This window comes from Capra hircus, chromosome 15 (genome assembly GCF_001704415.2).
Source record: "Capra hircus breed San Clemente chromosome 15, ASM170441v1, whole genome shotgun sequence".
Lineage (NCBI taxonomy): Eukaryota > Metazoa > Chordata > Mammalia > Artiodactyla > Bovidae > Capra > Capra hircus.
In genome coordinates, this window is record NC_030822.1 from 77,383,692 (window position 1) to 77,389,691 (window position 6,000).

Below are 6,000 nucleotides of genomic sequence, written 5' to 3' on the forward strand. Positions count from 1 at the left end.
TGTGTATACAGCATAAAGAATAACAGAATGATTGCCTGTACTAACACAGCTTAAAAAAAGGACATTAACTAGCACCGCTTAACCTCCTTCATATGTTTTCAGGATCTCATATCCTGCTCTGCATTCAAGAAAATAACCCTTTGTTTTTTATAATTCTTTTGAGACTCTTCATGGATGTCCAACTCTCACATCCATACATGACTACTGGAAAAAACATAGCTTTGACTAGACAGACCTTTGTCAGCAAATTGATATCTCTGCTTTTTAATATGCTGTCTAGGTTGGTCATAGCTTTTCTTCCATGGAGTGAACATCCTTTAATTTCATGGCTGCAGTCACCATCTGTGGTGATTTTGGAGCCCAAGAAAAGAAAATCTGCCACTGTTTCCACTTTTTCCCCAACTATTTGCCATGAAGTGATGGGCTGGATGCCACGATCTTTGTTTTTTAATGCTGAGCTTTAAGCCAAATTTTCACTTTCTTCTTTCACTTTCATCAAGAGGCTCTTTAATTCCTCTTCACTTTCTGCCATTAAAGTGATATCATCTTCATATCTGTGGTTGTTGTTATTTCTCCTGGCAATCTTGATTTCAGCTTGAGCTTCATCCAGGCTGGTATTTTGCATGATATACTCTGCATAGAAGCTATGACAAACCTAGACAGTGTATTAAAAAGCAGAGGCTTGACTTTGCCAATAGAAGTCCGTATAGCCGAAGCTATGGTTTTTCCAGTAGTCATGTTTGGATGGAAGAGTTGGACGATAAAGAAGACCTGATGCTTTTGAGCACTGTAGTGTTGGAGAAGACTCTTGAGAGTCCCTTGGACTGCAAGGAGATGGAACCAGTCAATCCTAAAGGAGATCAATCTTAAATATTCATTAGAAAGACTGATGATAAGTGAAGCTCTAATACTTTGGCCACCTAATGCAAAGAGCTGACTCGTTGGAAAAGACCCTGATGTTGGGAAAGATTGAGGGCAGGAGGAGAAGGGGATGACAGAGGATGAGATGGTTGGATGGTATCAAAGACTCAATGGACATGAGTTTGAGCAAGCTTGGGGAGATGGTGAACGACAGGGAAGCCTGGCATCCTGCAGTCCATGGGATCACAAAGAGTCAGACATGAGCGAGGGACTGAACAACAACAGCTCTGCATATAAGTTAAATAAGCAGAGTATAAGACAATATACAGCCTTGACGTGCTCTTTTCCAAATTTGGAACCAGTCTGTTTTTCCATGTCTGGTTTGAACTGTTGCTTCTTGACCTGCATACAGGTTTCTCAGAAGGTAGGTAAGGTAGTCTGGTATTCCCATCTCATTAAGAATTTTCCACAGTTTGTTGTGATCCACACAGAGGCTTTAGCATAGTCAGTGAAGTACAGGCAGATGTTTTTTTGGAACTCCCTTGCTTTTTCTATGATCCAGCAGATGTTGGCAATTTGATCTCTGGTTCCTCTGCCTTTTCTAAATCCAGCTTGTACATCTGGAAGTTCTCAGTTCACATACTGCTAAAGCCTCGCTTGAAGGATTTTGAGCATAATCTTTCTAGCGTGTGAAATGAGTGCAATTGTATGGTTATTTGAACATTCTTTGGCATTGCCTTCCTTTGTTTTTTATTTTTATATGAATGACATCTATCTTGTGGCCTTTGTTTTTTCAATATGAATTGAACAAAATTTGCTTATGCAGTCTCTTCTGGAACATTTTAATTGTCATTTTTTTCTTACTATGACAAATTATGTTGCTGTAAGAATTCTTAGTATGTCTCCTGACATGTACTTACAAGACTTCTTCTAGGGCCATACCTAAAAGGGGAGTGACTGAGTCTCCAGAGAAAAACCATCAAGAGAAATTAAGGAATCAATCCCATTCACCATTTCAACAAAAAGAAATAAATAACTAGGAATAAACCTATCCAAGAGACAATAGAACTGTACACAGAAAATTATGACACTAATTAAAGAAATCAAAGATGACATAAACAGATGAAGAGATATTCCATGTTATTGAGTAGGAAGAATCAATATTGTGAAAATGACTATACTACCAAACACAATCTACAGATTCAATATGATCCCTATAAAATTACCAATGGTACTTTTCACAGAACTAAAACAAAAAATTTCATAATTCATATGGAAATACAAATTATCCCAAATAGCCAAAGCAGTCTTGAGAAAGAAGAATGGAACTGGAGGAATCAACCCTCCTGACTTCAGATTATACTAGATTATACAGTCATCAAGACTGTATGGTACTGGCACAGAAGCAGAAATATAGACCAGTGGAACAAGATAGAAAGCCCAGACATAAACCCATGCACTTATGGGTACCTTATTTTTGACAAAGGAGGCAAGAATATACAATGGGGCAAAGACAGCCTCTTCAATAAATGGTGCTGGGAAAACTGGACAGCTACGTATAAAAGAATGAAATTAGAACAGTTCCTAACACCATGCACAAAGATATACACAAAATGGATTAAAGACCTAAATGTAAGACCAGAAACTATGAAACTCTTAGAGGAAAACATAGGCAGAACACTCCATAGCATAAATCAAAGCAAGATCCTCTACTACTCACCTCCTAGAGTAATGGAAATAAAAGCAAACAAGTGGGACCTGATTAAACTTAAAAGCTTTTGCACAGCAAAGGAAACTATAAACAAGGTGGAAAAACGGCCTTCACAATGGGAGAAAATAATAGCAAATGAAACAACTAACAAAGGATTAATTTCCAAAATGTACAAGCAGCTCATACAACTCAATACCAGAAAAACAAACAACCCAATCAAAAGGTGAGGAAAAGACCTAAACAGACATTTCTCCAAAAAGACATACAGATGGCTAACAAAAACATGAAAAGATGCTTAACATTGCTCATTAATAGAGAAATGCAAATCAAAACTACAATGAGATATCACCTCACACCAGTCAGAATGGCCATTGTCAAAAAATCTACAAACAATTAGTGCTGGAGAGGGTGTGGAGAAAAGGGAACACTATTGCACTGTTGGTGAAAATGTAAATTGATACAGCCACTATGGAAGACAGTGTGGAAACTCCTTAAACAACTAGGAATAAAACCACCATCAGTTCAGTTCAGTCGCTCAGTCGTGTCCGACTCTTTGCGACCCCATGAATCACAGCATGCCAGGCCTCCCTGTCCATCACCAACTCCCGGAGTTCACTCAGACTCGCGTCCATCGAGTCAGTGATGCCATCCAGCCATCTCATCCTCGGTCGTCCCCTACTCCTCCTGCCCCCAACCCCTCCCAGCATCAGAGTCTTTTCCAATGAGTCAACTCTTCGCATGAGGTGGCCAAAGTACTGGAGTTTCAGCTTTAGCATCATTCCTTCCAAAGAAATCCCACGGTTAATCTCCTTCAGGATGGACTGGTTGGATCTCCTTGCAGTCCAAGGGACTCTCAAGAGTCTTCTCCAACACCACAGTTCAAAAGCATCAGTTCTTCGGTGCTCAGCCTTCTTCACAGTCCAACTCTCACATCCATACCTGACCACTGGAAAACCATAGCCTTGACTAGACGGACCTTAGTTGGCAAAGTAATGTCTCTGCTTTTGAATATGCTATATAAGTTGGTCATAAGTTTTCTTCCAAGGAGTAAGCGTCTTTTAATTTCATGGCTGCAGTCACCATCTGCAGTGATTTCGGAGCCCAAAAAAATAAAGTCTGACACTGTTTCCACTGTCTCCCCATCTATTTCCCATCAAGTGATGTGACCGGATGCCATGATCTTTGTTTTCTGAATGTTGAGCTCTAAGCCAACTTTTTCACTCTCCTGTTTCACTTTCATCAAGAAGCTTTTTGGTTCCTCTTCACTCTCTGCCATAATGATGGTGTCATCTGCATATCTGAGGTTATTGATATTTCTCCCGGCAATCTTGAATCCAGCTTGTGTTTTTTCCAGTCCAGCGTTTCTCATGATGTACTTACTCTGCATATAAGTTAAATAAGCAGGGTGACAATATACAGCCTTGACGTATTCCTTTTCCTATTTGGAACCAGTCTGTTGTTCCGTGTCCAGTTCTAACTGTTGCTTCCTGACCTGCATACAGGTTTCTCAAGAGGCAGATCAGGTGGTTTGGTATTCCCATGTCTCTCAGAATTTTCCACAGTTTATTATGATCTGACACAGCAATCCCATTCCTAGGCATATACCCTGAGGAAACCAAAATGAAAAGAGACACATGTATCCCATTGTTCATTGCAACACTATTTACAATAGCTAGAACATGGAAGCAACCTAGATGCCCATCGACAGATGAATGGATAAAGAAGTTGTGGTACATATACACAATGGGATATTACTCAACCATAAAAAGGAATGCATTTGAGTCAGTTCTAATAAGATAGATGAATCTAGAGCCTATTATACAGAGTGAAGTAAGTCAGAAAGAGAAAGATGAATATTGTACTCTAACATATATACGGAATCTAGAAAAATCATACTGAAGAATTATTTTCAGGGCAACAATGGAGAAGCAGACATAGATAATAGACTAATGGACATGGGGAGAGGGGAGGAGAGGGTGAGATGCGTGGAAAGAGTAACATGGAAACTTACATTCCCACATGTAAAACAGATAGCCAATGGGAATTTGCTATCTGGCTCAGGAAACTCAACAGGGGCTCTGTATCAACCTAGAGGGGTGGGATGAGGAGGGAGGTTCAAAACGGAGGGGATATGTGTATACCTATGGCTGATTCATGTTGAGGTTTGACAGAAAACAGCAAAATTCTGTAAAGCAATTATCCTTCTTTAAAAAAAAAAAAAAAAGCAGCAACAACAAAAAAATCTGCATATATCTTAGCACCTCCAGCACTGACACGCATGGCTTGATTCCAGTCCTAACTGGCCATATGTGAAACCACTGTAAAGTGTAAGCAAAGACAAGCTCTGAAAAAAGGATTTCTGCTTGAAAATAAGGGGTTATTAGAAAATGGGCCACTGATTGTATTCTTCAGAAATATTAATGTCTTATAAGACAGAGCAAGCTGGAGAACTCTTCCAGATTAAAGGAGGCACAAGAGGTAAATACAACGTGTGTTCTTGGCTCCATCATCTTCTGGAGGGAAAACAATGCTAGAAAGGACATTCCCATGTAGGTGAACTGGCAAAAGTGAAGTAGACAATTATATTTGATAATTTTACTGAGTTAAATTCACTGAAATTGATGACCAAACTATTGCTATATAAAAGACCATTACTTTTCTTAGGAAATTCACATAGAATTGTCTAAGAGAATTAAAGATTTTAAAATTAAAAAAAAAAAATAAATAAAACATTTTAAAAAAAAAAAAACCATGATGTATACAACTTATTTTCAAATGTTCAGGAAAAAGAAAAACATGTGTTTGCATACAAGAAAGGACATGGGACAAAATACTAATGATAGATGAATCTGGGTAAAAAAAAAAATTATGCATTCTTTATCATTTTTGTAACTTTCATTGAACAAATAATCATTTTATTTTTTCCAAATATAAAAAAAAAAGTTAAGAGTTTAACTCATTGACATCATCCCACTGAGGGTAGCCTCCCCTTTGAGAGTCTCTGACTTTGATTCCCACTGATGTCACCACCACCGCTACCTCCCATAAGTGTGCAAAAACCAGCACAATTTTGTAGAGGAATTAAATTAAAATTTTTAATTGCTTTATATTTTATCCCAGACAAAAGAAAATGAAATAAATACTAGTCTTTTAAAAAATTGTTTATAAAATGTTGTAACAAAAACATGTTTACAACATGTAGGTTTCAGATCTAAAGTATCCACTTTTTGTTTTTAGTTAGAAACATAAATCCAAATTCTTGCTTTGTTATGTGACAGATGTATGCCTCAAGATGGTCATTTTGGCTCTTCGTTCTTAAGTTTCTGCATCTGTTATATGGAGATAAATATCCTCAGCTCAGGGTTGCAGTTGGTATAACAGATAATATTGTGATAAGTCTCTAGTACATATCAGGAACTGAAGAAATA